The sequence below is a fragment of the Pyrus communis genome, chromosome 2 (genome assembly GCF_963583255.1).
Source record: "Pyrus communis chromosome 2, drPyrComm1.1, whole genome shotgun sequence".
NCBI classification, from domain to species: Eukaryota; Viridiplantae; Streptophyta; class Magnoliopsida; order Rosales; family Rosaceae; genus Pyrus; species Pyrus communis.
Genome location: NC_084804.1, coordinates 4,254,420 through 4,278,367, shown reverse-complemented (window position 1 = coordinate 4,278,367; position 23,948 = coordinate 4,254,420). Strand labels below are relative to the sequence as shown.

The 23,948-nt window shown below is 39.6% G+C and overlaps 1 pseudogene; it reads right to left on the bottom strand.

Moving 5' to 3' along the window:
* Nucleotides 1-5,571: 5,571 nt before the first annotated feature.
* LOC137723435 (uncharacterized) lies at nt 5,572-19,683 on the bottom strand (annotated as a pseudogene).
* Between the last annotated feature and the right edge of the window lie 4,265 nt (nt 19,684-23,948).

The window sequence follows — 23,948 nt, the reverse complement described above, 5'->3', positions numbered from 1 at the left end:
AACAAGAACAGGATCCTTAATGACAAAGAGAGATGCAACAGAACAAGATTGAGTAAAGCCAAAAGACTTGAGAGCATGAAAAAGTTTATCAAACCATGCCCAGGGAGCTTGTTTTAGTCCATATAAGGACTTTCTGAGCTTGCACACATGATTTGGCAAATTTGGATCAGTGAAACCAGGAGGTTGTTGCATAAACACATCTTCCTTCAGGTCACCATGGAGAAAGGCATTGCTTATATCAAGCTGATGCAAAAACCAATTAAACTGAACTGCAAAGGTTAATAGAATTCGAATAGTAACTAGCTTTACTACAGGACTAAATGTTTCTTGATAATCAAGCCCTTCTTGTTGGTGAAACCCATTGGCAACCAAACGAGCCTTATACCGTTCAATAGAACCATTAGGCTTTTTACTTGATTCGAAAAACCCATTTGCAACCTACCACATTCTGAGAGGGTGATGAGGGAACGAGAGACCAAGTTCCAGTGGATTAAAGAGCATTAAACTCATTTTGCATAGCTAACCTTCATTCATTATGCTTGGAAGCTTGATTATAAGTAGTGGGAATGTAATCAACAGTAGATGGCAAAGGATGTTTAGTAGCAGAAAAGGCTTTGGGTCCAAAAATACCATTTTTTGATCGAGTGACCATTGGATAAATGTTGGTGACTGGTGTAGGAGAAGAATGGTCAACAGAAGTAGGAGAATGGATTAGATCAATGGGTTGAGAGAATGAGCTTGAGGAAACAGGTTGAACAACAAGGGGAGGGGATTGAGTAGGAGGCAAAAGTGATGGTTGAGAAATAGGAAAATGAAGATCAATGATAGAGGGAACAGTGGTAGTGGATGGGGAAAATTGTGGAGGATGAACTTGCTGAAATGGAAAATGGTTCTCATTGAACAAGACATGCAGAGATATGTAGACTCGATCGGTGAGCAAATCCAAGCATCTATAGCCCTTTTGTTGCAAATTATATCCAAGGAAGACGCATTCCTTACTTTTACCATCCAACTTAAAGGAAACATAGGGTTTTAACCAAGGGTAGCAGCTGCAACCAAAGACCTTAAGCCTAGTCTAATATGGTGAGGTAGGAAACAACAATTCCTATGGAGAACAATGAAGACCAGAAATAGGCAATCGGTTAATCAAATAGAGGGTAGTGGATATAGCTTCAACCCAATATTTGTGAGTAACATGAGATGTAACTAAGAGAGTTTGAGTTGTTTCTATTAGATGTCTATGTTTTCTTTCTACACAACCATTTTGCTCAGGAGTATGTGGACAACTAAGTTGATGAGAAATTCCATGCAAACGGAGATAAGATTGAAATAAAGAACTAACAAATTCACCTCCTGAATCTGAAGGGATAACCTTGATTTTATTTCCAACAACATTTTCTACATATGTTTTGAAGGTTAAAAATGTAGAATAACCTCAGATTTTGCTTTCAATAGGAAAAACCAGCTATATTTAGTATGATCATCTACTATCAACAAGTAATAGCGAAAACCACTAACAAACAGGACAGGTGTAGGTCCCCAAACATCACAATGAAGTAATGCCAAGCTTTAAGATGCAAAAGAACTTGCAGCTTTGAAGGGAAGCTTGTGGTTTTTAGCTATAGTACAATCAGAACAGAAAAATTCAATTGAAGATGCACTTTGCACAACAAGTTTATTCCGAGAGATAACCTTGCGAAATATAGGAAATGAGGGATGACCCAAACGACTATGCCATATCTTTACTGGAGCTTTAATACTAACTAAAGTGGATGCAGTAAGTGACTGAGGAACAATACCAAAGACAGAATGATCAGTTCTAGAAGTAGATTGCAGATGATAGAAACCTTCTTTAATTGAGCCCTACAAAAGCGTCTTCCCCGTAGAACGATCCTTAACAACGGATCCATCAGAATTAAGGGTTAATGAACAATAATTGTCGCTGAGAAATTGAAAGGCAGACAATAAATTGTGCTTCATGTGAGGAACATGAAAGACATTGTTCAATGTAAAGGAAGCAGCAAGTGTACGTAATGTAGAAGAACCAACATGAGATATAGACAGACCTTTACTGTTACCACTGTATACTTTGTCTTCACCAGTGTAGGGAGTAGGAGAGGTGATGTTTGAGATGTCATTGGCGATATGTGAGGTGGCTCCAGAGTTGATCGGCTAAGAAGGAGATGGCTTAGCAGTGTAGTGTGCACACATTGCTTAAAGTTTGGAAGGAGGAATACGACCAGAGATCTTTGGATTCATGCAATTAAAACAGTCGAGGGCTTCATGACTGAGATTGCCACATATTTGACATGGAGCTCGAGGACCAGAAGATGAACCACGAGAATGAGAATTGGTATTGTTACGATTGAAGCCGCTGGTATAATGATTTCCTCGAGAGATACCTCTAGTGCCACGAGTATTATAGTAACGATTAGTCTTTCCTCAATTAGAATTATAGCGAAAAGAGTGCTGAAAGGGTTGATTCTGTACTACATACGCCTGAGGCGGTGTGGGAAGGAGCGGTGGTTAAGCTTGAACAGATAGAGCATGAAAAGGTTCAACATTACTAGATGGGACAGCTTTTTTGCGACAATTCATAGAGAGTAATAACCCATGCAATTCATCCAAAGAAGTGGAGGATAACTTGAGCATGATTGAATCGGTGAAAGACTCAAAATCATCAAGAAGACCGGCAAGAGTGGCTGTAATCAGATCATGATAAGAGATTGAGGCTCTAGCAGCAGTGTGAGAGTCGGAGATTTCTTTAAGCTCTTGCAGATAATCAGACATGGACTGCGAACCTTTTTGAATGCTTTGAAGTTGCGATCGAAGCTGATGAATATGTGCATCAGAGATACCCCCAAATCTTTGCTCAAGTTTGAGCCAGAGATCACGAGAGGATGAAACTCTAACGGTGAATGGAATGACCTCCTTAGACAATGTGGAATTGAACCAAATCAGGAGGTTTTGATCTTTCTCATACCAAATTTCGAACGCCGGATTCAGAGAGTGATTAGGCATAAATGACGCTGGAGAAGGTTCTGTGCCATCGACAATACCAAAAAGTTTATATCGCTGAAGAATTGAGGGCAAATAGAGCTCGCCATGGCAGATAATTGGATCGCTTGAGCTTGATAGGTACCATGCTACCAATGTTTTGGATCGTGAGAAAGGTATAAGGGTGAGAGGAATTAGGGTTTGGAATAGGCACTGACTCAATAGGATAAGAAGACGTAGACAGAGACGCCATTAGAGATCAAGAATATAGATCAAGACCGATGAGTGGAATACAAAATCAGTGAAGAAATCGATCGAATCGTACAAAAATCAAAGAAGTGGAGCAGAAGAGAGAATGATCGAGAGAGGCCGTGAGGCGGTTGGCAATGAAACCATATAGAAAACTAAGAACACTATATTTCTGAATGTTTTCTATTTCATTTCTGAATGTTTTCTATTTCATTCAATGAATCAAAATAATTACATCAGTTGTTGTATATATAGCCACAACTATGTACAATAATCTTTCTAACAAATCAAACAAACTTTGTACACATGGCACACTATAATTGGCTAACTAAAACAGAGTGTATGTCATGATTTGGCATCCTCATCTTTAGGCGTAACTACTTTGGACTCGGATAGACGGCTGTGATGGTGGTTGTTCCTTGAGAGTTCTTGTGGCTTTCTTTCTCAGCGAGACCGTTGTGCATAGCACCATCAATTCTAGAATACGGGAAGCGGGCTTGTCCTTGAAGATGCGACCGCGGCTGTTTGACCTTGACACAGGCTTGCAAGTTGTAGGGCGTTGATGACGGCGAAGGCACAACGACGGTGGTGCTAGAGCCATTGCAGCGTCTTGGAGGCCTTGGGGCTGTCTTCTGCTGCTGTCGGCTGATGGGGTTGCGGCGGTTCCCGGCTGTTGATCTTCCAGGGATCATGGCGCACAGCTGCTGCGTCCGTCTTGGCTTTCGTTTGACGTCTCGCTGCGCCGGTGATGGTTGTAGGTCGTTGCTGCGATCTGGACTCTAGGGAAATCGGCTCGCCGTTACCGCCACTCGTGGTTTGGATTTTGTCGTCGGCGTTGATCAACGGTTGGTGCTGCATCAACACTTGCTGCCATTGGCTGAGCAGGGAAGAGGGAGATTTCCCAAGCTTTCTTTGTGGGTCTCGGTGAATACTTCGGGAGAGAGAGAGCGGTGCACTGCAGTCGGGGGAAGGCAGAGTTGATATCTGCTGTTATTCGTGGCTGGGCTTTTGACGGCGACCGTTGCGGTTGTAGGAATTTACAGCGGCAATGATGGTTGCTGCTTCTTGCGGCTGGCGGCGCTGCTACGGGATGAGCGAGGAGGCAACGGAGCTTTTGAAGCTGCGGTTCTCTGGGCCCTGGGGAGGTCAGCGGTGGCCGCTACTAGTGTGTTCATTGTTGTTGCTGCCTTATTCGCTTCTTTCCTTTGCGCCGTCGGCGAACCTCCACAGTATTGCTGGGCATGGTAGACCGGCACTGCTGGGTTCCTTTTCTTCCTCTGGGATATTTGATTTTGTGTGTTTGGTGATCTCCGGAAGAGGGTGAGAGTTAGGGAAAGGATTTGGGGTTGCTTCTTTAGAGTCTCCACCTTCATTTTTTGGCTTCGGGGAATGGGAGAGGTTGAAGAAGCAAAGTGCTTCTTTTTCTCCTGCAAAGCCGAGAGAAACCAAACAAATGAAGATAAAAGGATGGATTTATACCTTTAAATGCTTTGTTGCCTTCCCTTGCCGTGTATCCTCTTCTTTGTTTGCCTTTGTCCCCTTGAGTTCCAACACTTCGCTCCTTCTTTGATTTCTCTTGACCTCTCTCGAGATTTCTACTATTTCTTCACCGCAGTCTTCTCCGTGTGTCTATTTTTCTGTCCTCCTTTTCTCCCCAGTTTGATTTGGCTTAGTGCCTTTTATAGGCGAACGGTGGAAACGGACGTTGTGGTTAGTGGGTGAGGGAGGATTCTCTCCCTCCCAATGTCTCTACCGTTTCCTTTTCTCTTATTTGAACAGTTTCGATTTAATTATGTCAACATTTTATATTAATTTTTTTTATAAAAATAATAAGATAAAAAATCATATATGAAAGAAGAAAAGAAAAAAAAATGAGAATAAGAGGGAAGACAATCATACTCAGTGAACGAGTGCTATCACATACTCTGCATAGTAGGACACCCGTAGAAAACCACCCACGTCTCCAGTTGTGCAGTGATTTTATTATCCCATTATATATATATATATATATATATTTAGGGATAAAAGTCAACAACCTTCGTATTGTTTTCACCCCTTAAAAGTAGGCACTTGCAATCCCCACACATCACCACGTCTACTCCACTTCTTTTATATTTTTATTTACTTATTTTTTTCTTTGTGAAAATATACGGTTTAACAGATACTGTTCACTTATAACATATTTTCATCATTTTAGTTAAAACTTAAAATTTTCAAATTATTTTCATTAGTTTTCCTATTTTTATATGGTTCATTTCACATGAAGATTGCTAATTTCAACTTGAAACCCAATTTTTCATTCCTTATGTAATAGTCAAGAACGAGAATATTTAGTATTTTTTTTAAGGAAGAGCATATGTAATTGCTAAAGAAACTCGCAACAATTAGTATGAAAAAATTACAAGAGAAGGATAGACAACTAGCTAGACTGCTACTATGCATGATGTCCTCAGGATCTTGATTCAAATTTGATTGAACTCGATTCATGGCGAGGAAGAGCAAACTGCACAAGAAGTTGCCAAATTCTCGGATAGGCTTCCACTTGAACTTTGTGCTTGCCTTTGATGATGTCAATCTTTCACGGCCTTAAGCCTCAAATCTTCACACTGCATAATACTTGCTTCTGGCTTCGTGTCTGGGACTGTTGTTTGTCCTTCAAGCATGCTCACCACCTCGGACATGGTAGGCCTAAGTGACGGAGAAACATTCGTGCACAGCAAACCGACTTTAACCATTACTTCTGCTTCTTTGTCATTGACTTCACTCACTAAGCTCTCATCTATCAGCTCCTTCAAGTTTCCACCTTGTTGCAACTGACAGGCCTGCATGCAACAATGGAAAATTCGTTTTATCGAAAGGTTTCTTACTGATTAACATAAAATTGTCGGAAAAACCACAAATTATGCAGTAGCTCGAGAGATTGAAAACTGTATACTACCCAGTCAACGAGAGAGACACAAGCGTTACTTGGCACATAACTGTTCTTCTTTCCACTAGCAATTTCCAACACAACTACTCCGAAACTGTAAACATCTGCCTTGTAGGTCAAGTGACCCCATAACGCATATTCTGGGGCCATATATCCTCTGCAGATTAAGATAGTCCCAATAATTTGTCACTTTCCAATTAAAACGAAAAAACTTATGTATATAGGCAAATGTGTGTCGAGAAAAATTTTAAGACAACTGACATGGTTCCTGCAACTTTGGTGCTGACGTGTGTTTCCTCTTCATCATAAAGTTTAGCCAATCCAAAATCCGATATTTTAGGGTTCAAATCCGCATCCAGCAGCACATTGGTGGCTTTTATGTCTCTGTGAACAATCTTGAGTCTTGATTCTTCATGCAGAAAAGCTAAACCTCTTGCTATCCCGGTACAGATCTTAACCCTTGTAGCCCAGTCCAGGTTTATCCGGTTCTCCTGGCCTATATATCATGCAACCAAAAATCTTCTAAGTGTACAAATAAAAAACAGACGATCAAATCTGAAAACTTCCCTTAACAGAAACGTTAGAATTATAGAATGTCCACAAGAAACTTAAATCAAATGTTAAATGTCTTGTATATTCAGATTTTAATGGCATCATAAAAGTTACCAAACAAGGCATTCGCAAGACTATTGTTTTCCATGTATTCGTACACCAGTAATAATTGATCCCCTTCAATACAGCATCCATGCAGTGTCACTAAATTCGGGTGTTGCAAACAAGTTATCAAGCCCATCTCGCTTAAAAATTCACGATTTCCTTGCTTTGAATTGGATGACAGCTGCTTAACTGCTATCAATGAACCATCAGGTAAGTGACCCTGCATTCAAACCGTAACTTTTAGTATTTACTTTTTGCCATGAAGATTTGTATTACAAGAAAAGGACTTTCTTTGATAGTTCTATATATATTCCAAAGGAAATCTGGGCTACCTTGTAGACAGGACCAAAGCCACCTTCTCCAATCTTTTTAGCAGAATCAAAGTCATTAGTAGCAGCTTTTATTTGTTTCAAAGTAAAAGTCCCCATCTGCATATCTCGTCCAAGAAGATCTGTACAAGAAGAAATTAAAGTATGCCAAACATCATTTTTTGCTGAATCAAAGTCGTTATTAGTAGCAGCTTTTCGATATAATTTTCAGCAGGATGCAAGCTAGCAATTTGAGAATGAGATGTTTAATGTAATATGCACCTTTTTGTCTCCCCCTTTTTCCTCGCAAACATCCTTTCCACCAAAGGATTGCCAATATGAATAGTGTTAGGCAGATTCCCCCAACAACACCGGCAATGATGTAAATGGTTCGCACAATTCCACCATTTGTACATGGTTTAAAGTCTGAACAAAAGAATGAACCAGTTACACTCACTCACAAAAAGGTTTCGGGCAAAAAGAAAGAAGATAATGCTGACCACAAAGATTTTATCAGATAGGCAAAATCATGAACTGTGAAAACAATCAAATATTCAAAATGCACTAATACTGCAGAACTGCCTTTCTTATTCTGCAGTATCTTAGGAAAGCCTTTGGACAACCTTCAGTTAAAATGATGGTACTAAAATGCGAAGGAAACGTCAACAAGATTGACTCACTGGAAACCACAGAGACAGCTGATATGAGGGGACCATAGTGTCCTCTCTCCGGAATCCTTGTTGTCCCTTTTCCAGCCCAGTAGAACCGGATCTCTAAGACGTTACTTGTCACATTGACATTATCTACTCGCTTAACTAATCTCTTTTGAGCCATGCCTGCCTCATGTTCAATATTGAAATCCTTCCACACCAACTTGTCCTGATAAAAAAAAATGACCTTGTCAAAACCTTGAGTTACAAGAACATAAAGATGGCAATCCAATTAGTGTTGCTAATTACCTGAACATAGATGTTGAAAATTCGCCTCCCAAGACTAGTGTATCTCTTGTCATTAGTGAATTCGATCTCCGCAAAGTGGAGAGTTATAGTGTAAATCCCATTTTCTAAACAATAGTGGAAATAAGTAAGTGAAAGCGGAGATACGCGTGCTGTTGTATATAGCTCAGAAAGATTGCAAGATGCTAGAGATACAGAGTAGTGTGTATTCTGCAGCTCGAAGTCATCCATGAAGTCTCCGGTGCTACTAAATCCCCACATACTTTTCTCATTCCTATAATATTTAGCACTGCCACCTTCAACTCCTCCATCTCCTTCAAACATGACGTTCGCGTTATTCTCGTCCTCGACAATTATGTCACTCCCACCACAATTAATATGCATACAGTTTGAATCTGCCCAAAAAATTGTCATGAGTGAAGATAAATTCAAAGATGGTGTAATTGCTGAATATGTGCATATTCGTAAATGAACTCGACAGTGAATTTTTAGGTGTAAAATAAGGCTAATGGTTTCAAATTAGTCTCATAGCAGTCCATAATACTTAAACTCCAGCAAGTATGCTTACATCGTGGGCACTTTAAATTCTTCAAGCATGGAAGAATTCCCCTTCTGTCACAGATTCAGCGGAACGATGAATAAGCAAATTTTGAAGTTAACTTTGGAAATTGAAAAGAAAAGATATGAAGAAAAGAATCAATCAAAACAAAAAGAAGCATCTTACAAGTTGTTCTTCTCTGAAGAGCTCCGATACAAGTTTAGACTTAGATTCCTGAAAGATGACGGTGAACAAAACTGTAAGTTTTCCTAAACCACCATAATCTAAAAAGTAATCTTATGGAGAATGACATCTACTCATACAAGTATTTTTTACAATCCAGTTTCTCAGGGCCTTGAAATGTGAAGTTATTGTACGACAAATCACTGCAAAAAAGCATAAACAACAACTGTGAGTTTGCAACAAAACAGGAACCTGAGTGCCATGGAATTAGAAATAAGAAGGGGAGATATTTGCAATATACAACGGTAGATACACATAATTTGGAACTTAGTAGAATGCAGATATGAAAAGGAACCAGAAGCTAATAGAAAACACTTCAGAAAACAAACTCACACATTACTTCCATCTCGCAAGATTGACCTTGGCACGTTTCCACTTAGCAGGTTGCCAGTCAAAAAGCTAATCAAAGCAACACATAGTATTAGCATTTGATATCTGAACTATCGAGAAAAATGCAAACTTCATCAATTTGGTTTTATTTCTATGACATGGTTATTGGCCAAAAAGCAAGTTGTTCAGACGAAAAACTGTTTAGTGTGCTGATTTGCTAGTATTGCAGATGCAGATGTAAATGCTTGTATAAAAATCGTCACTACTTTTGTCCTGTAATAGTTATTACTGGTGTATCCAGAATTTGAAATCAACTGACTGTTCTCTGTTGTAGATTAAAACTGATAGTATCAAAACGTAAATAATTTCGCACTTACACAAATTTTAGACGCTCAGCTCCTATCGTGGATGGAAGTTGGCCTGCTAACTTGTTGAAACTGACATCCCTATCACCATTTTATAATAACAATCAATTAGTCTCCATCCCAAGTCCTAACACAGATTTCATTCAGCAGATACATTATGTAAAATTTTATTGCTTACAACATCTCTAGATTCTTCATGGACCAGATATATGCGGGGATTTCTCCGGAAATATTGCAGTTCCTCAAAACCCTTCAATTTGTTAAACAATCAGCATCAACACAGCTCTTAGTTAGAGGCTTATAGCTATTGAATAGAAAAAGAACAGCAGACAGACATAATTTTTGGCAGAAGAACTCAATGATGAGCACCAAATTCATGCTCACCAATTGTTGGGTCAAAAAACCAGCGGTAACAATCAAATGCAATAAAATGATTTCGTCAACGGTTGGATTTTGTTTTAACAATTGATGAAAAATGGAGTTTTGTCTTTCGCAACAAGTAGGAAAACATGATTGTCAGTGTGCGTGAGTATGCGCTTGCACTTATACATGCATATGAAATCATCAAGCTTATCAAAGCATTCAACGGTGAAGCTCTCTCGACATACAATCTTACTAGGCTTGTCATATTTCTCAGCAAAGGAAATTCCTGATATGGTCCATTTGTGTCACTAATCCTCCTGCATAAGATATGACATGACGCGCAGAATTACTAGTCAAGGATACACGAAAGATCATGCAGAAAAACTGAGCAGAATGAGAATGCAAATTACTCACAACTCTTCCAAATTGTTCAAGAGAGAAATATTAGATGGAATCGGTCCTTCCAGTCCACTCGAATGCATTTCCCTTCAACAAGGCAATTAAAAAAAGAAGACGATTCATACAGGGTATAAACTTTAAATGGTCAAATGGCAACGGGAACAACTTGTTTTACAAAAGTATAAGCATCTTACAATCTTGTGAGTTTTTTCCAATTCTGTACCCAATCGGGTAGTGTTCCACTAAAGTTGTTATCATTTATTCGGCTGCATTTCATTAGAATTTTGCTGATTAATTAGTTACAAGCACCAGTTTATTATAAAAAGCAGCAAATCTAATTGAATCTTACAAATCTTTTAACATCCTTAGCCCAGAAAACGCCTCTGGCAAGTATCCAGTCAGCTGATTGGAGGAAAGCATCCTACATTTGCAACATGCAGTATGAACTATCAACTCAACATAAACTACTCTAAATCATTTTTAGAAATATAAAGAGAGGTTTGGTAACCTACAAAGTCTGCAAATTAACCAAATTCCCAAGCTCAGTAGGAACAATACCAGAAAATTGGTTCCCCTCAAGGTTCCTGATGATTTACGAAAGAAAAAGAAGGGAAAGTTGATGTATCATTTTTATGAGTATATTTTCACAACAATCACAAGAACTTGAATCAAAATGCAGTTACGTACAGGAATGTCAGAGTGGTAATATTTCCTAAATCCTTTGGGATTTGCCCCGATAACCGATTGACAAGAACAGAGCTGCAGGAAATTCACTATTAGATATACGTACATAGCAACGAGATCAAAACCTTTTCCAAGAAATTCAAAAGGCTCACATATAAGTTAGTTTCGTTGAAGCCCATTCCTGCGGTGTTGTACCATTGAGATAGTTGTAAGCAAAATCACTACAAGAGAGAAATGTTACTTTGAATAATTAACTAATAAATAACTAAAGATATGTAGCATCCAATTCCGAACCTCAAATGTATATCAAGTAAGTCAAATATGATAGCTGTTACATTTTTCGAAGGTAAGGAAGCTTGGCGAGTTGAGGCGGAAGCAACCCAGGTAAACTGTAACCCTTGAGCGTTCTGTAACACATTAAACACATGATATTAAAGTTGTTACCGAGATTCAGAGCTGTGACATGGAAGGTGTTGCCTTCTTAAGCCGATGGAGATGAAAAAATCAAAGAAAAAGTAAAAGTCAAGACTCATACAGCGTTGCAACATGACAAACAGTGCTGTTCTCAAAGTTGCAATCACAATCAATATTTGCCTGGGATCCCTTCGGTTGCTTCTTTGTTAGACCCACGGTTTCAATTCGGCAAGCATCGGCGTTAAAAGTTCAATATTTTGCACCCATCGTGGTAGCAATTTCTTGGAGAGCATCAACTAAAAGGCATCCAAACTCAAACAATACTATAAGCATCATAGCTGTAGCAAATCAATACTGTAAACAAGCAATGAGTGAATGCCAAGACTAGATGCAATTTTGATAAAGGAGCTTATATATTCTCTAGATTGCTTACGGAAGGTTCTAATGACTGAAAACACTTCAGATTACGATTGACAACAAAACTTATAAGTGCTTTTTGCGTTGAGAAGCACCTAACTCTTCTTCGGGAAGCACTTGGATTGTCGATAAAATTCGAACATGTTTGTAACAAAAGCGCTTATATGCATATCTAAGCGCTTTCGGCAGTCTCGAAAGGAGGATCCCTCATAGTGATAACTCGAAAATGAAAACCGAAAGAATTCTCAGTATGGGTTGCCCATATCAGGCAGGCCAGCTAATCCAAACAGGCAACTAGGGATTGTAAACAGTAGAAAGATATACAGTAATAAGCACTCACCTTCCTGTTGGGGCAACTTAGGCAGCTGAGCAAGTCCCAGAAGTGTGAAGCAACTCAATGCAATGATAACGAAGCAAACACAGAGAAAGAGGTTACCAGCCAGCTGATGCATCGTCACCAATTAGCAATGAAATTGTAGTAATTGGATAAGTTTTCGCAGACAGCCAATCTTAGAAGGTGTGAGAAAAGTAGGTACTTTTTACTGTTCACTGAGGTCACCGCACGTTTGTTTTGACCGGATAATTGCGCGTGTGATCGAAACGCACGACAGTTGAACATTGAGGTCACGTTTTAACGAAAAATAGAAAGAAAATAATGCATATGTTATGAAAATAAAGAATGAATGCTCACGTAGAATTCAAACCACCGTGAATGTTTTTAGGTGGAATAGTTTTGTGGTTGATCAATCATCAAACAGTAAGTCTTGTTTCTACACTATAATTTTTATACGACTTCATCTCATATGAAGATAGCATTCAAAGTTAACATTAAAAATAAATCAACTTTAAGATCCTATTTACAGTATATAAGATTTAAGTTACAATGAGAATTTTAACCTTAGTTGGCATCAAATTTAAAATCTTAAAATCCTTATCCTAATAAAATAAGTAAATTATCAAAATTTCTCCACCTTGCAAAGAATTCAAGTATCTAACCAAGAAATGCGAAACTCAACCCATGTAAGACACAAAAACTAAACATGAAATGCAAGAGGATTTCTCTGCCCGTCTCCGATTGATCGGTTGCCACCTACTATTGGTCGCCATGGTACCAGAACTCTTCAAATGTTCTTTTCTACTTCTATACGATCAATAGCCACTTCCGGATCGTATCTAACACTTTAATTTTGAGCCGTAAATCACAATATTTCGACTAATGATCTAACGGTTAAAAAATGCCGGAGTACAATAAAATTCTAGTAAAGTCGAGTTGACGATCATAGCTGAGCTGTCAAAAGCCGAAAATCAAGAACTTTTCATTGAGTAATGTTCATTTGAAAAATAGAGACGGAGCAATTGGTAGAGGAGGTCAGATTTTTGTATAGTACAAAAAATCTTTTAAATTTAGAAACTACAGCCATTTTAGGAAGTCGGATTTAACTCAAGTCATGCCCTGATGTGATGAAGAGGACGAACAACTGTATTAGCATTTGCCGAATTCTGAGACCGACTTCCACTCAAACTCTGTGTTTGGCTTTGATGATGTACATCTCTCAAGGACTTGAACCTCAAATCTTCAGTATAAGTACTCGCTTCTGGGATAATGTCTGGAACTTCTGTTTGTCCTTCGAGCATGCTCACCACCTCAGACATGGTAGGCCTAAGCGACGCAGAGGCATTTGTGCACAGCAGACCGACTTTAACCACAACTTCTGCTTCTTTGTCGTTGACTTCAGTCCCTAAGTTCTCATCAATCAGCTCCTTCAATTTTCCAGTTCGTTGCAACTGATAGGCCTGCATGCAACCACAGAAATTTCACTTTATCAAAAGGTTTCCTACTGATTAACATAAATTTGTCGAGAAACTACAATTTTATGCAATGGCTTGAGAGATTGAAAAGCTGTAATTAGTACCCAGTCCAGGAGAAAGAGGCAAGTTGAATTTGGGACATGGCTGTTCTTCTTCCCACTGGCAATTTCCAAGGCAACAACTCCGAAACTGTAAACATCTGCTTTGCAGGTCAAGTGACCCCATAACGCATATTCTGGTGCCATATATCCCCTGCAGATTAAGGTCGTTTGAACATTTGGTTATTCCAATTAAAAAGAAAAAACAATGCATAAATATGTAAGCATACGTCCAAGAAAATTTAATTGTAACTGACATTGTTCCTGCAACTTTGGTGCTAATGTGTGTTTTCTCCTCTTCATAAAGTTTAGCCAATCCAAAGTCGGATATTTTTGGGTTAATATCTGCATCCAGCAGTACATTGGTAGCTTTTATGTCTCTGTGAACAATCTTGATTCTTGATTCTTCATGCAGAAAAGCTAAACCTCTTGCTATCCCAAGACAGATCTTAAGCCTTGTAGGCCAGTCCAGTTTAATCTGATGGTTCTCCTGATCTATATATCATCCAAAAAAAATTGCTTCTTACTCATCCCAATACAATTATTATTTCGTTCTTTTTCAAAAAATTATACAAGTGATCAAACGTTAAGTACTCCGATCTTCAGTTGATCAAACTGAAGCCATAAAAGTTCAGGATTAGAGAAAATGACAGAAAACCTACCAAATAAGACATGTGCAAGACTATTGTTTTCCATGTATTCGTACACCAGCAATAATTGATCCTCTTCAATGCAGCATCCATGCAGTTTCACTAGATTCGGGTGCTGTAAACAAGTTATCATGCCCATCTCATTTAAAAATTCGCGATTTCCTTGCTTTGAATTGGATGAGAGCTGCTTAACCGCTATCAATGAACCATCAGGTAACTGACCCTGCATCCCCACCTTAAATTTTAGAATCTACTTTTCAAATCATGAGAATTCCATATGCCAGGAAAAAAAAAAAAAAAAAAGGGCTACCTTGAAGACAGGGCCAAAACCGCCTTCTCCAATCTTGTTTGCAGAATCAAAGTCGTTACTGGCAGCTTTGATTTGTTGTAAAGTAAAAATTCCCGTCTGCATATTTTGTCCTACAATATCTGTTCCAAAAAGAAAATAAAGTACGCCGATGAGTTCCTGATGTTATTTAACATATTTTGTTGGCAATGACATGGCTGGTTTAATGTAATATGCACCTTGTTGTCTCCCTCTTTCTCCTCCCAAACATCCTTTCCACCAAAGGATTGCCAGCATGAAGAGTGTTAGGCATAATCCCCCAACAGCAACACCGGCAATGATATAAATAGTTCGCACGGTTCCACCATTTTTACAGGGTTTAAAATCTGGCCAATGAGTAAACGAAACAAATTAACGTCACTCAGAAGCCAGAAGTGCTTTCAAGCGAATGAGTAAACCTTTGCACAATCTCAGAATCTACGATATGACAGGAAACCTTCACTCAACCTTCCGTTCATATGGTGGTACTAAAATGACAGCGTAAGAAACGTCGACAAGACTGACTCACCGGAAACCACAGAGATGGCTGATATAAGGGGACCATAATTTCCTTTCTCTGGAATCGCCGTTGTTCCTTTTCCAGCCCAATAGAATCGGATCTCTAGGACATTACTTGTCACACTGACATTAGATACTTGCTTAATTAATTTCTTTTGAGCCATACCTGCCTCATCTTCAATATTGAAATCCTTCCACACCAACCTTTCCTGAAGAACAATGGTCTCTTATCAAAACCTCAAGTTGCAGCCTTGCAGCCATAAAAAGATAGGCATTTTGAACAGTGTAGATAATTACCTGAACATAGATGTCGAAAATACGCCTCCCTAGGCTACTGTATTTTTCGTCATTTGTGAATATGATTTCCGCAAAGTGGAGAGTTATAGTGTAAATTCCATTTTCCAAACAGTAGTGGAAATATGTAAGCGAAAGTGGAGATGTGCGTGCTGTCGCATATAATTCAGAGAGATTTGAAGACTCCAGCGAGATAGAGTAACGTGTATTTTGCAGATCGAAGCCATGCATGAAGTCACCAGTGCTACTAAATCCCCACATACTTTTCTCATTCCTAAAATATTTTGCAGTACCACCTTCAACTCCTCCATCTCCTTCAAACATGACATTCCTGCGATTCTCGTCCTTGACAATTATGTCACTTCCACCACAATTAATATGCATACAATTTGAATCTGCCCAAAAGAAATGGTGACAAGCAAGGATAAATGTGAGTTAGCCAGTAAATTAAGCATGATGCAAATGCTAATCATCTTTACAACTTTGAATTCCAAAGGACAAAAGTGAGATATGCAAGAACTCTAGTACGTATACTTACATCGTGGGCACTTAAAATTCTTCAAGCAGGGAAGAATTCCCTTTCTGTCACAAAATTAATGAGTAGAAAGATTTTAGCAAATTTGGCTCATTGTCTTGTAATTAACTTAAGAAATTATATTGGAAAGAAGCAAAATAAGAGAGCTCCGATACAAAAAGAAACATCTTACAAGTTGTCCTCCTTCGAAAAGCTCTGATACAAGTTCAGATTTAGATTCCTGAAAACAGTTTGTGAAAACACTCAGTTTTCCTAAACCACCTCAATCTAGAAAGTAATCCATAGAGGAAATTATGTGTTCTTACAAGTGTTCTTGACATTCTGGTTGCTTAGGGCCTTGCAACTTGAAGTTATTGTACGACAAATCACTGCAAAAATCATAAGAAAGTAAATGTACTCAGTTTTGCAACAAAACAGGAACCTCAGTGCCATGTAATTAGGAGTTAGAAGGGGAGACATTTACGGTATACAACAGTATATACACAGAAACGAGGTATTCAGGAAACAAACGTACACATTACTTCCCTCCAGCAAGATTGACTTCGGAACATTTCCACTTAGCAGGTTGCCAGTCAAAAAGCTAATCAAAGCGACGTAGAGTATTAGTATTGTACCTCACAATACTATCAAGAAAGATGCTGAGTTCAGCAATTAGGTTACTGCATTTCTCACTTACACAAATTTCAGACGCTCAGCTCCTATCGTGGATGGAAGTTCGCCCACTAGATTGTTGAAACTGACATCCCTGACCATCACATAGTAACAATCAATCAACCTCCATCCTAACACAGATTCATTAACCAAATATATGACAGAATAAGTAAAGGGTTGATTGCATCCAAGAAACATTGTTTGAAAATGAACTATATGTTTTCGCTCGACATTCATTCCTCCTCCAGAGCAGGGTGCTGATTGTAGTCAGATAATATTTTACATTTAGGAAGCTGGGCAGATAGCTCATTCCAGCAGGAGACTTCTGTACAATTCCGCTTTATTGCAGACATGCACTTCTGTAAGTGTCTGTGTGTGGTGTGATTCAAGCATCAAAAGTAAAGTTTTTACAAGTTTTATTACTTACAACATCTCCAGGTTCTTCATGGACCAGATATATGCAGGGATCTCTCCGGAAATGTTACAGTTCCTCAAAATCCTTCAATTAGTTAAATAATCAGCGTCAAACAGTTTTAGTTATAGCTATTGGACAGAAAAAGATATTTGCGTGAGTGTGCGCTTGTGAGTTTACATATATATGAAACCATCGAAGTATTCAATGACATAGCTCTCTCTCAAACATACAATGTTACTAGGCCCGTCATATTTCTCAGCACAGGAAATCCCTGGCTCGGTGCATTTGTGTCACTAATCCTCCTGTACAAAGACAGACCACGATGTACAGAACAATTAATCAAATCTGCAGGAAAGATCACATAACAAATAACTTAGCAGAATGAGGATCCAAATTACTCACAACTCTTTCAAATTGTACAAAAAAGAAATATTGGATGGGATTGGTCCCTCCAGTCCACTTGAATGCATATCTCTTCAAGAAGACAAGTTTTTGGGAAATAAAAAAGATTAATACATGCTATAAAAAATTTAAAAATTCGAAGGGCAATGAGAACAGCTTGTTTCACTAAAAAAATAAGGATTTTACAATCTTCCGAGTTGCTTCCAATTCTGCACCCAAATCGGGATTGTTCCATTAAAGTTGTTATCATTCATTCGGCTGCATTGCAGTATAATTTTGATTATCAGACACGAGAATCAGTATAATGCTATAAAACAGAAACAAATCTAATTAAACCTTACAAATCTCTTAAACTCCTTAGCTCGGAAAATGTCTCTGGCAAGTTTCCAGTCAGCTGATTTGAGGAAATAAACCTACAATTGTAACATGCAGCAAGGGGCTATTAACTCAACATATATAAGTTTGTAGTCCTTTTAAAAAATTGGGAATAAGAGGATTTGATGTCTTACAAAATCTGTAAACCGACCAAATGCCCAAGCTCAGTAGGAAGAATACCGGAAAACTTGTTTGCTTCAAGGTTCCTAATGATTTGTATAAGAAGCGAAAAAGAACATTGATGTAACAAATATGATATCTTATGGAAATTTCGTTCATCTATAGGTCAACTAGCAACTAACGAGGCATGTAGTATAGTTAAACAACACGTACAGGAATGTCAGAGTGGTCATGTTTCCTAACTCCTTTGGAACTTCACCCGATAAGCGATTGGCAAGAACAGAACTGCAGAAAATTCACTAATAAATATACATAGCAACTCGTTTAAAACCTTTTCACAGAAATTCAAAAGGCTCACATATAAGTTAATTTCATTGAAGCCCATTCCCGTGGTATTGTACCCTTGAGATAGTTGTAAGCAAAATCACTACACGGAAAGAAATGTTACTTTAACTAAGATATAAAGATATGTATCGTCCAAATCTCGAAAATCAAGTAATTCAAATGCGTTAGCTCATACATTTCTCGGAGGTAAGGAAGCTTGACGAGTTGGGGTGGAAGCAAACCTGGCAAACTATAACCCTTGATCATTCTGTAAAATGTTTAACAAATAGTTAAAGTATTGAGCAGAAACTACCGAAATTGAGAGCTTTGAAACATGGAAGGCATAGACTTTTTATTAAGTCGTGGAAAAATCAAGGTGAGACATCAAGTTCAAAAGAATCATACAGTTTTACCACATGACAAACAGTGTTGTTCTCAAAGTTGCATTCGCAATCGGTATTTTTCTGGGATCCCCTTGGTTGGTTCTCTGTTACACCCACCATATCAATTCGGCAAGCATCAGCACCAGCGTTGAAACTCCAATATTTGGCCCCCATCGTGGTAGCAACTTGTCGGAGAGCATCAACTAAAAGGCAATGGCATCCAGATTCAAACAGCAACAGAAAACAAATCAATGGAAAATGAGATAAAGGGCAAGGCCGAGAGTACCCTACTTTTCTATGTGTAATATAAGGTGTATTTCGTAATGAAATCAGCATAATCATTGAGCTCTATACACGAAGCTCTACACCTTGCTCTAGAAGAACTTGATGCAACAAATGATCTTAGATTCTCGACTGAGAATGTAATTAATCTAATCCAAGCTACAAGAAGCGGGATACGAACTGGGTATGGAGGGGGGAGCACACTGATCTACTGCTAGGTCTGCAAACTTCAGCCAGTTAAATGACTGCAATAAAGAGCTTATAGATCCAGTCATGGATGAGTCCTTGTACGTACCAGCTATGGATACATATATATATATATATATAAAATATACAAATGTCTGTTTGTGTGTGTAAATATAAACAACTCAACTCAACTCACTTTCCTCTTGGGGCAACTGAGGAGGCTGAGCAAGTCCCGGCAGCAAGAAACAACTCAATGCAACAAGGAAGCAAACAAAGAGCTTAACACCCAGCTGCTGCATCATCATCAACATTTATGAAAATTGTACTAATCGATCTTTAACAAAAGTTTATTCTGAGGATACAGTGTGTATGGATTTGTCATTTGTGAGGTAGACGAGCACTCGTCTACCGTTCCCTGATGTGATCATTGAACATGTTTAAGCTTGATGGTGGGAACAAAGGGGACGAAGACGCACACTCAGGAACGTTATGGTAGCACTGTAGTGGCGGCTTAAAATAAATAATGCATGACTACATGACAAAGTTTTATCACACGTGAGTGCATTGTAGGCTTGGTGGCGGCGTTTCGAGTATCGCGCTGTAGTGGAGAAAAGGACGATGGTGGTCAATTACCAAGGGCGGGGCTGACTGGCTAAGCACCTCTTTACCTTTAATTCCTTTTCGAAGTCAAAGTTGGACTGGTACAATCACAGAACATGAAACAATTACACGCAATCAAATTTGACTTGAGTTGTACCAATAAGCACTTGCATGCATGGACCAATTACTACCAAAAAACTTGCCCCACTAAGTATCTAACATGAAAGGTCATTTTCATAGAGCCTTTGTTGTAACATTCCACATCGATCAATGGAGAAGGGATGATGTGTCTTATATGTACATGCCCACCTCCTATAGCACGAGGCATTTTGGGGGAACTCACTGGCTTCAGGTTCCATCGGAACTCCGAAGTTAAGCGAGTTCGGGTGAGATCATTTCCAGGATGGGTGACCCATTGGGAAGTTCTCGTGTGAGTTCTCAGAAACAAAACCGTGAGGGCGTGTGACACGCCCCGACCCCGATATTCCCCGAATACCAGGATAGGCACGTGCTGGCCGACACCCGAGGGTGACGAAAGCCATTTATTGAGTGCAAATGCTGAAAACAAGGGATATATAAGGCTTATAAATGTAAAAGAATAATGAATATGCAAATAAGGACCGTGTTCAGAGCACACCACTAATTAGCACTAAAAGGAAATAATAATAAAATTGAATGAAACAAAGGAGTGGGTCCTACACCGAGAGGACTCGAAGATGCCGATGCGGAAGTGCCTGGACGTTAGGATTGTATGCCTCGATTCTAAGTCCTGAAGGGGGCGCAAAACAAACATGAGTGGACCAAGTTGATATATATATATATATATATATATATAATAAAACAGTTATCAACATACTAACCCCTAGGTTTTATGAAAACACATATATAATGATAAACATAGGTTTTCCGAAACCTAGCATGTCATGCAATGTCTCAAATCATAACTTGTATATATAATAAACACTAGTGAATGTCCGATACAACTCTCCAGACCCCATGTTGGCTCCCCGTCTCTGAGCAGACAGTCAGAGGAAAATACACTTCAGGCCCCATGCCGGCTCCCCGTCTCTGTGCTAAACAGCCAGAGGAAACACACTCCAGGCCCTATGCCAACACCAAACCGTCGCCCGGGACGGACCGGATCTATCCTTATGTCCCGTAGCGGAAAGCACCACTAGGTAAATACAAAACCAGTTAACATACATATATTGAAAATCAACTTCATAGTATAAAGTCATGCATCATCTATACTATAAAAAGGTGTTCTAAACATGTTCTAAATATCATATCATCATCCATCAGATATTCTATAAGATATTCTATAAGAACATGGGTTATAGGAAAAATAGTAATAATTCAAACTAGCCTCAGTAAGCATGTTATCTCGTAAAACGTTCATAAAACATAATCATCAAATCATTCCTTTCATGTATGCATTTATACTATCAAAACATGCATTTTTAGAAGGGGTCCACTCACAGTACTTCGCTGTCGAAAAGCCACGCCATCTAGCGAAAAAGGAAACGCCACAGATAATCGCCCCTAAGCACATAAATGGTACATTTAATCAAACTCTACTCAAACGACTGAATTTGGAAAAACGGACATCGGAAACGGGTTCAGGACGTCGAAATTAGCCTAGGAGGGGTTTCGCATGAAACCCAAAAAGTCAACTGTCAAAGTCAACATTGACCATTGACCGGTCAAAGTCGACGCTGACCGTTGACCGGGTTCCGGGTCAACAGGTCAAACGGGTCTGGGCTTGGATCCGGATTGGGTTAAAGGGTTTAGACTTGGGTTGGATCTGGGTTTGGGCCTAAGGGTTTGGGTCTAATGGGTTTAGGGTTAACGGGCCGAAGGCCCTAAAGGAAACGGCCCAAAGGCCATTAAATTAACAAAACAAAATAAAATAAATAAAAAGGTTGGGTTGGGCTGCCCAGGGTTTTGGGCTTGGCAGGAAAGGCCCAAAGGCCTTGGGTTTTGGTGGTTCGCCGGATTCCAAGGAAGGAGAAGGCCGGTTTTCGGCCGGAGAATTCCGAAGCTCCGATGGAGCTCAAAACTCAACCAAAACAGGTCATTCAATATACCAAATTGAAGCCCCGAAGGTAAGGAATCGAAATATACCCTTGGTTCCCGTCATTGTGGCCGGAAACTGGTGTCCGCCGGAAACTGGGTAAGATTCAAATGAGCATAACTTCTTCAATACTCAATGAAATTGGGTGAAATAAAAATCAAAGTTGTAGTACTCAGCGAGACGAAGAGATTGATACCTTTCACGCCTGCCAACTCGCCGTGGTTTGGCAGGAAATTACCTCGAAAGGGGCGGTGCTCGCTGGAAAACCGGGGAAATGTCTCCGAGGTGGTTTCTTCATGGTTTGACGTCCAAAACACAACCACGGGGTTAGAAAAGAACTATAGGGATGAAAAGAGAAGCATTTGGAGTGTTTTGAGGCTTACCCAACACGGAAGGACGAGGAACTCGTCCGAGTTCCTCTGTGCTCCACAGAGACGAAGAGAGGGAGAGAGTTGACATGGTGAAGATGGTGATGCTGCTGTTGTTGTGGTGTTTGATGATAAGGGAGATGAGGGTTTGTTGGTGTGTGTGTGTGTGTGTGTGTTCTGCTCGGAGGGATGGAGAGAAAGACAGAGAAAAAGAAAGAGAGAAGAGAGACTTTTAGAAAAAACAAAAGAAAGGGAAAGGGGAAGGGAACCAGGAAACAAGATAGGGGGTGGGCCCATTGGGCTCACCAATTAAGACTCAAAAACAATTTTAAAAAGGAAAGTATCCCCCAAACTTAGTGAAAATACAAAAATACCCATTTTCTTCCGTAAATCTTGGGACGGGTTGTTACAGCGTAGCCGGGGCCCAAAGCGGATTGTGCTACGGCGGAGTCGAGACTTAGATGGGATAAAATGGTATCATAGCCACTCTGCCGTGTGGTGCAAGTGTGCCGACGAGAACGTCAAGTCTTTAAGGGGGGTGGATTGTAACATCCCACATCGACCAACGGAGAGGAGGTGATGTGCCTTATATGTACATGCCCACCTCCATATAGCACGAGGCATTTTAAGGACTCACTGGCTTCAGATTCCATTAGAACTCCGAAGTTAAGTGAGTTCGGGCGAGAGCATTCCTAGGATGGATGACCCACTGGGAAGTTCTCGTGTGAGTTCCCAGAAACAAAATGGTGAGGGCATGGTTGAGGTCTAAAGCAGTGAGTTCTCAGAAACAAAACCGTGAGGGCATGGCCGAGGCCCAAAGTAGACAATATCGTGCTACGGCGGAGTCAGTCTGGGATGTAATAGAATTATTGTAACATCTTACATCAACCAACGGAGAGGGGGTGATGTGTCTTATATGTACATGTCCACCTCTTATAGCATGAGACCTTTTGGGAACTCACTGGCTTCAGGTTCCATCAGAACTCCGAAGTTAAGCGAGTTTGGGCGAGAGCATTCCCATGATGGGTGACCTATTGGGAAATTCTCATGTGAGTTCCCAGAAACAAAACCGTGAGGATGTGGTCGGGGCCCAAAGCGAACAATATCATGCTACGGCGGAGTTGAGACTGGGATGTGATAGAATGGTATCAAAGTCACTCTACCGTGTGGTGCGAATGTGCCGACAAGGACATCAAGCCTTTAAGGGAGATGGATTGTAACATCCCACATCGACCAACAGAGAGGGGGTGATGTGCGATGTACATGTCCGCCTCCTATAGCACGAGGCTTTTTGAGAACTCACTGGTTTCGGGTTCCATCGAAACTTCAAAGTTAAGTGAGTTCAGGCAAGAACATTTCCAGGATGGGTGATCCACTAAGAAGTTCTCGTGTGAGTTCCCAAAAACAAAACCTTGAGGGCGTGGCCAGGGCCCAAAGCGGACAATATCGTGCTACGATGGAGTCGAGATTGGGATGTGACATTCGTTTTTGTCACCCGTTGCATACAATTATGAGTATTTAGTTAATAAACACAATTATACAACATATTTTATTAAGCTAAATTACTTATTAACAAAATGTTCTTTATCAATCAAAAAAGGTCCAAAGACAATTTGATCTTCTATCACAAAATAAAATTTTGAGCAATAATATAACTTCGCACAAACCAAATTATTTTTTTTGTTTTTA